The sequence below is a fragment of the Brassica rapa genome, chromosome A07, assembly GCF_000309985.2.
Source record: "Brassica rapa cultivar Chiifu-401-42 chromosome A07, CAAS_Brap_v3.01, whole genome shotgun sequence".
Taxonomy (NCBI): domain Eukaryota; kingdom Viridiplantae; phylum Streptophyta; class Magnoliopsida; order Brassicales; family Brassicaceae; genus Brassica; species Brassica rapa.
The window spans coordinates 866,890-875,478 of NC_024801.2; the positions used below are offsets into that span (position 1 = coordinate 866,890).

Genomic DNA, 8,589 nt, shown 5'->3' on the forward strand with positions numbered 1-8,589 from the left:
AGGGTGAGGAACCCTCGAGATAGTGTTAGCACCGAGATACGTGTTGATCAAGTCTTGATTGTTAGATATAGGGATCCGTTGAGTAGATGGTCGTTTGGCCATGTCTATTATTAGTATTATTAGATTAAGGTCGAGCATACCTTAATCGGTGCGGTTTTGGGGATTAGCCTTAAAGCTATTTTCTGCGCTTAGGCTAATATGAGATTGGTTATTTTGTGGTGTTAGCAGCTACTAGGTTTAGGTATTTAGGTAGCCAGCTCACTGAGTGACCTTCTGTTACTCACCCACTCTCGTTGTCCTTTTTGCAGGAGTTTAGGTTTAGGAGATTGGACGCTAGGCCACCGAAATAGATTTGCAGTGCATTTGGCTACGGTTTTGATTTTTATACGATTTATGTTTCCGTTGCGTTTTATCGGATTTGGGATCCCTAAAGTATTGCAAATATTCTTAAAAGTCTTGGATTTAAATCTAAAAAATTACGGGTCCAATATGATATTGGTTTAGTCCGAACCAACACAACGTTAGGTCTTGTACGGGTTGAAAAGCCTTAGGCCTCGATCTAACGGAACCGTTAACTCATGGTAACAGGTTGCAAAGCCTAAGCTTTGATTTAGCGGGACTGTTTAGTGGATGAACTAGTCTAGGTTGCGGAATAAATCTGTGACTCGGACCGGATCGTCCCTAGCTCGTCACGTAACGCTTCCGGACCATGGTGTTTGTGTTGGACGGTCAGTCATGTTCTTTTGTTTGATTGTTGGCTGGCCGGTTGGCCTTTCTCCCCAATCCTTCTGTTGTTGGTCTGTCGGTCATGTTCTTGTTTGATTGTTGCCGGTGGGTCGACCTATACCTAGGACGGTTCGGGGGTGTTACAGTCCTTGTCTTAGGACTTTCTCAAACTGTACCATTCAAATAACTGAAAACAGAAAAGTCTTTGGTCTTTAAGACTTGTAAGCCGTGGGTAATAAATCTTTGTCTTTGTTAGACATGTGTAAGCCGTGGGTAAAATCTTTGTAAGCCGTGGTAAGGAATCTGTTTTCAGTTATAGTCTTTTGTCTTAAGACTGAGCCGCATGCTCTTATTTGCCATCCCCTAAAGCCCTTCTTATACATGCACCACCAACCCATATTCTCGGTCCATTAGGAGATGGCATAAGTTTCTTTTAGAGGCAGCAAGGGACAATGTTTTCAGTTATAGTCCTTGTCTTAGGACTTTCTCAAACTGTACCGTTCAAATAACTGAAAACAGAAAAGTCTTTGGTCTTTAAGACTTGTAAGCCGTGGGTAATAAATATTTGTCTTTATCTAAGACATGTGTAAGCCGAGGGTAATAAATCTTTGTAAGCCGTGGGTAAGGAATCTGTTTTTAGTTATAGTCTTTTGTCTTAAACTGAGCCGCATGCTCTTATTTGCCATCCCCTGACGCCCTTCTCTATACATGCACCACCAACCCATATTCTCGATCCATTAGGGGATGGCATAAGTTTCTTTTAGAGGCAGCAAGGGACATTGTTTTCAGTTATAGTCCTTGTCTTAGGACTTTCTCAAACTGTACTGTTCAAATAACTGAAAACAGAAGAGTCTTTGGTCTTTAAGACTTGTAAGCCGTGGGTAATAAATTTTTGTCTTTGTCTAAGACATGTGTAAGCCGAGGGTAATAAATCTTTGTAAGCCGTGGGTAAGGAATCTGTTTCCAGTTATAGTCTTTTGTCTTAAGACTGAGCCGCATGCTCTTATTTGCCATCCCCTAACGCCCTTCTCTATACATTCACCACCAACCCATATTCTCGATCCATTAGGGGATGGCTTAAGTTTCTTTTAGAGGCAGCAAGGGACAATGTTTTCAGTTATAGTCCTTGTCTTAGGACTTTCTCAAACTGTACCGTTCATATAACTGAAAACAGAAAAATCTTTGGTCTTTAAGACTTGTAAGCCGTGGGTAATAAATCTTTGTCTTTGTCTAAGACATGTGTAAGCCGAGGGTAATAAATCTTTGTAAGCCGTGGGTAAGAAATCTGTTTTCAGTTATAGTCTTTTGTCTTAAGACTGAGCCGCATGCTCTTATTTGCCATCCCCTAACGTCCTTCTCTATACATGCACCGCCAACCCATATTCTCGATCCATTAGGGGATGGCATAAGTTTCTTTTAGAGGCAGCAAGGGACATTGTTTTCAGTTATAGTCCTTGTCTTAGGACTTTCTCAAACTGTACCGTTCAAATAACTGAAAACAGAAAAGTCTTTGGTCTTTAAGACTTGTAAGCCGTGGGTAATAAATCATTGTCTTTGTCAAAGACATGTGTAAGCCGTGGGAAAAAAATTTTGTAAGCCGGAGGTTAGGAATCTGTTTTCAGTTATAGTCTTTTGTCTTAAGACTGAGCCGCATGCTCTTATTTGCCATCCCCTAATGCCCTTCTTTCTACATGCACCACCAACCCATATTCTCGATCCATTAGGGGATAGCATAAGTTTCTTTTAGAGGCAGCAAGGGACATTGTTTTCAGTTATAGTACTTGTCTTAGGACTTTTTCAAACTGTACCATTCAAATAACTGAAAACAGAAAAGTCTTTGGTCTTTAAGACTTTTAAGCCGTGGGTAATAAATCTTTGTCTTTGTCAAGACATGTGTAAGCCGTGGGTAATGTAAGCCGTGGGTAAGGAATCTGTTTTCAGTTATAGTCTTTTGTCTTAAGACTGAGCCGCATGCTCTTATTTGCCATCCCCTAAAGCCCTTCTTTATACATGCACCACCAACCCATATTCTCGGTCCATTTAACAATCTTGCTATAGGAGATGGCATAAGTTTCTTTTAGAGGCAGCAAGGGACAATGTTCCCAAATAAGAATCTGACAGAACACTATAAGATTAGTGTCTGTCTATGATCTTTTTTGGGATTTGAAAAACAAAAACAAAACCAAAACAAAACCAAAACAATGTTCCCAAACAAGAATCTGACAGAACACTATTAGATTAGTGTTTGTCTATGATCTTTTTTGGGTTTGAAAAACCACAAGAACGTCTATAGCAAGAACATTACAAGAACGTCTGTCTAATCTCTTGGGTTTGATAAAACCACAAGAAAACAAAAAGCTTTAAAAGTCCTGTTAAAAGAGGAAAATCGTAGTCAAATAAAAACAGTTCAAAACGGAATCCTGATTTCAAAAATCTCAAAACAAAACCGGGATAAAAGCGCTTGAAAATAAACGGGAAAGTCTAAGGACATACAGAGAAGAGAAAAGACAATCAAAAAGCTGAGTTTGTGCCAAAGGTGTGCAGAGAGAAACAGGACGACATAGATGTTTTTGATTTACCTCAGTTGAGCTATTGGGAGAGAACCACCGTAAGAGCACTCCTAAATGTACAACGGCCGGTATCAACTTGAATAGAAATGGTGTCGTTACCTGCAACACATTCACTTTAATGTACATGTCAAAATATTCGTTCTATAACTGAAATGGTGTGGATGTGAACCATACCAGGCTTAGAGCAGTTGTTCCCAGAAGCAGGAGGTACAGTTGAATAAACACAAAACCCTTCACTGTTATCACTCCACCAAAAGCAAAATTATGAGCAACCTATTATGGTACCACACAGTCGGGAAGATATAACCGTAGTTGCACAACACAGTTTCATTTGATTGCTTACCTCAATAAGGTGAAGATTAGATGCTCGACTTAGCAGAACAAAAGCAAATTCCCCAATCTGCGCAAGCGACATTCCAACCTATAGAGAAGAAAACTGTAAGGGCTCTCACTACGAGTAAGGTTTGGAGCAATGTGAAAGCAAAAAGGAAGGGTTCACTTCTTACAAGTACTGCAGTTTTGTTATTGTATCCAAAGACCTTAACAACGATTGCAACGACCACGGTCTTTATCACTATCACCAGTAACACAGCTGCTACCAGAATATCAACATGGTTCCACAAGAAGTGCATATGTATCAACATTCCAATACTAGCAAGGAACAACGCTGCAAAAAAATTGCGGATTGGTTCTACCTGAAAGGGAAGCACAGGAATGATAAGAAGAGCTCTATGTGGCAAAAAAGAGAAATGCATTTCATAAAGTCACCAACAGATATATAGCACAAAAGACACTTGTGGCATAAGAATGTTCAAATAAAATGCGAAAAGATCCACAAGTCCGAAAGAGTCAAAATTGACTTCTTACTTGTTCAAGAGTATGCTGGGCGAGATCCGTTGATGAGATCATCACTCCTGCCGCAAAGGAACCCAGCTCAAGACTTAGACCGAGCTTGTCACTACACTGAAGAAACCAAAACAATACTGAGTTTATGAACTGAAAATTTGAGATAGCACATGTGCAAACGGCCAATAGATAAGAAGAACAAATGGATCAGACTGACCCAAGCAACAAGCAAACAAAATGCTACAGCGGCCAACTGGTAGAGCTCGTTAGTCTGTCAAAGATTGACGAACGCTTAAGTTGATAAACATTTTAAAGACCAAAAACGGAAGCAAGTAAAAATATGTGTATACCTGAGAAGAAAGGCTTGTCATAAGTTTTAGAAACCAAGGTACCCAGGTACGTGACAGTACAAACAAAGCAGCCAAAAACGCAATCAAAATAGCCAACCTTGAAAGAAATTACCGCACGGTCAAAAGAAATGAAATATCAAAAACTTGGTTTCACTGAACAACAGTATAACAAGTGAAAAAGGAAGCAGGATATTGTCGACATTTTCACAGAACTTCCAGTAAAATAGAAAACATACGATTTAGCCATGGACAACATTCCTTGAACGACACCAGATGTGCCACCAAGAACCGGAAGGAGAGCAAAAAGCAAACCCACAGCACAATCCTAGAGATTCATGAAGCCATATATTAAAAATCTAATGAAAGCAACTGTAGGATACAACATACTAATAGCTGAAATCCAGTAGCATACAAAAGAGTAAGCGGAAACAGTAGCCTGTACAAATCATATTACTATGCTATTGTTTGGAGAGTGACTGAGATACCTGAAGGATAAGTGTTCCAACGGTTATCTGGCCATGTAGAGCACTTATGCTCTTTTTTCCATTAAAAATTTCAACACCTGATATAAGAATCATGGCAAGGTAAAAATAACATATGAGGATCACCCCTAAAGAGAAACTTAGGGAAACATAACTGGTACAACAAAAGAAAGGATTTAATACAGTGAGAGCACACAGAGTAAATTATAACAGTTTAGAATTACAAAAGTGATATTAGAATATACCACCGCTGTTGACGACATCGAAAGAAAAGCACCTACGAATATTCCTTCTGTTAGTTTACCACCGCATAACTGCAATGCAATGAAGAAGCAGCCAAGTCAACCCAATGCATTCCTTTTCATGATTTATACACAATAAGCCTAATAACTCATTCTTACTCAATTGCTATTACTATTTACAAACTAGAACATACCGAGGCTGTTATCCCACTCAAGCACATGAACAAAAATATTTGAAGAAGACCTCCTGGAATAGCTACTGCACGAACTACACGAAGCTGCGACCACAAAGTACAATAAATCAATGACTATCTCAAAAGTTTCAAAAGAACAAAGAAACCAGAAAAGTGTAAGAGGGTGGAAACATGCAAACCTTTGCTGCAGAAAATTCTAATCCTAAAGCAAAAAGAAGAAAGATTACACCAAACTGAGCTACTGTTTCAACCTGTGCTACACAAAAGAATATATATATCAAGTCTTGTCGACCATTAACATAGCCAGTCAATCTCTTAATCATGAAAACTTCCGTCGAAATGCAATATGAAGACAAAAAGGAGGAACTTTGAAGAGCTAAAGCTGATGTAAGCTACCTGCACCATTTCACTAACAAAGCTTAACCCACCCGGTCCAATGATAGATCCAGCCAACAGATACCCAGTAATGACCTGCCAAGTAAGTAGTACAGAAATTAAATATGGCCGTCACTGTTCGATGATTCAAAGGCCAACAAAATCAATTCTAAGCTCTTGGAAAGGTGAATACTCAAATGGTAACGGAATAATGTTGAAAGTTACAAGCTCTGCAAAGGAAGCGTGTACTCACCGGTTGACCAGCACAAGCAAATGCAATTCCACCACAAGTAGCAGAAACAATGACGACGACCAAATCTGATATCAGCCTACAAATATATCCAGTTAAGAGAGGCGTCCCCAACAAAAAACGGTTAGGTAGATTCTTACAAATGATAAATGATCAAAGACCTTTCCTTACGAATGCTATATTTACCTTAAATCTAGCTGCAGTACAGGGTACTTGGACTTTGGATTGGACATGATAAAAACGTTGTCCTGGATTGGAATTGAAAATTCACAATTCAGGAATGTTGTCACAAACGGGTAGATAACAGGTGTACATTCTCTCTTAACCAATATATAGTACAATTCTTCAAAGACTATGAAAGCTTACCTTCCTATCTATCAGTCTTGGAGTATCTTCTACGCCATTCTCGTTATCCAAATTAAAGAATGATCTAGCATAAAAGGCACTGATTATATTACCGCCTCTGAAACAAAGCTAGATAGCAGCCACAACTTTCACAAATCGAGTCCAAAAAGGGTAAAGCAAGCATGATTATAAAGAGACTCACTTCTCCTCCTTGGTCTTGGTCTCATTTTTCTTGGGCTTCACTCGAGCAACAGTTTCCAGAACAGCCTAAAGAGCAGAACAAATGGTTTAATAAAAAGAAGGAAAAAAAAAACAAGAAAGACTGAGTAGTGTACCGTCTAAAAGCAATAAGGCCACAAATGAAGTGGCGAAAACAAAGATTACAATTAACCAACCTGCTGATCAGCAACGCTATTATTAAAGCTTCCTGGATCAGGAACTGCAAAAGCAAAACAAGACAAAAGCAATTCACAAACCACTTATTCAAAGAGTTCAAATAACATCTTGTATATCCTCTAGGACGAGACCAGACCAAGTGATATAATCCAAGAGTTTTAAGCACTATGCCATTGGTCAATAACTTTTATCATCTCAATATGCAATTCATTAAATTCTATAAGCCATGAGTAATCTAAAAACTCCAATGCAGATGTGAGCATTAGCTAAAATCAATGATAAATCCCTAAGGAGTAGAATCAATTTTCACCAAATCTAAAACTGAAAACAAAACCCTAGTGTAGCAAACGAACCATCGTTCTGGTCATTCTCCGGAAACTCCTTCTCAAGTGCCCTATCGATCATATCGGCGAAACTGTCCTCCTTAGGTTTCGCGTTCGTCGCATTGGACTCGGCGGCGTTTCCGTTGATCTCGCGTGTGGCAACTGACTCAGTCCCGATATCGGACTCGGCGGAGAAGGCAAGATGGAAACTACAGATCAGGAGAAACGCCAGAAACCTCATCGTTTCCACGGAGATGAATTCGCCGATTTTACACCGCCGCATCTCAGTGACGGTGGTGGCGCGGCGGAGCGATTAAGAAATAGAGAGAGAGAGAGAGAGTGATTGTGAAAGATAGATTCTGCTTCCTTCTTCTTCTTCTCTCTCTTTCTGGTGGTTAGAGAGCGAGAAAGAAAACAGATCGAAGGAAAATTAATTAATACTATTAAAGTAAAAAGGGTAACATTTGCTGAATATGCACATTAAATACGTGTAAATTATATTCAACTGTTATCGTTTTTTTTTTTTTTTGCTTGTACTAAATAGCTTAATTTTGGTGAAGAAACCAGCAAATTTTCATTTTATTTTAATAAATAAATGATATCTCATTCAACTTTAATGTTACTGAATGATACATGGAGATAATAAATAATACTCCAAGTAAAAATTTTTTAGATTTTTTTCTTGTTCCACAAAAATAGATTTTCTATATTGTTAAGGTATTTTTTTATACTTTTAAAAAATATTAATTGAGAATATTTGAATTGATAAAATTTCATTGGTGGAAAGTTGTTGAAAAGTGTATAATAAAGTAAAAAAATTAAATTATAAATGTTTATTAAATTATTAATAAGCGTGCATACTATAAAAATTTTATCAATTCAAATATTCTTTTGATCTTACTTTCGGGAACAAAGAGAGTATTCTTTTGATGGTACTACGGATGCTACAACTTTAGGATGGTGCTGTTGATCATCTGGACTAAAAAGGATGACAAAGAGGAATCCCAAGCCCTTAATCTTGAACTGTACATAGAGTGATAGATTACTAACTTAGATTATAGAATGTTTTAGTCATTTATTTTGTTATAGTATATATATAGTTGAGTTGGTATACAATGTTTGCTAGCTGGGCCGGGAAATGTCCAGTGTTTATCAATTGGCATACAGTTGCATATGAGCTGAAAAGCTTTGGAAGTCCAGTTCCTCGGATTCGAGTTGATCAAAACAAAAAGTATATATATGAAGCTGGTTTTTATTATTCTTGATGAATAATTTACACATGTAGTCACGATAAATGCATGGTTTCGTGTACAACTCTGTGATGATAGTACTCTACGTAACACTTGGATCAACTGTATACAATTCTACATGCAATACGATAAGATTTTCAGTAAACTTTGCGTTTACATACTTAACCCTTATTACAACCTTCAAAAGAATATTGTGAATATTAAACTCTAAACCTAATTAATACTCAAACATTTGTCCAA

General features: G+C 38.0%; 1 protein-coding gene and 1 pseudogene across 1 annotated transcript in view; both read right to left on the reverse strand.

Annotated features, from left to right (window-relative positions):
* Nucleotides 1–8,589, reverse strand: part of LOC103849266 (K(+) efflux antiporter 4) — a 94,297-nt gene that overhangs the window by 14,942 nt on the left and 70,766 nt on the right. The gene's annotated exons all lie outside the window — the stretch shown is intronic.
* LOC117126762 lies at nucleotides 3,154–7,768 on the reverse strand (annotated as a pseudogene).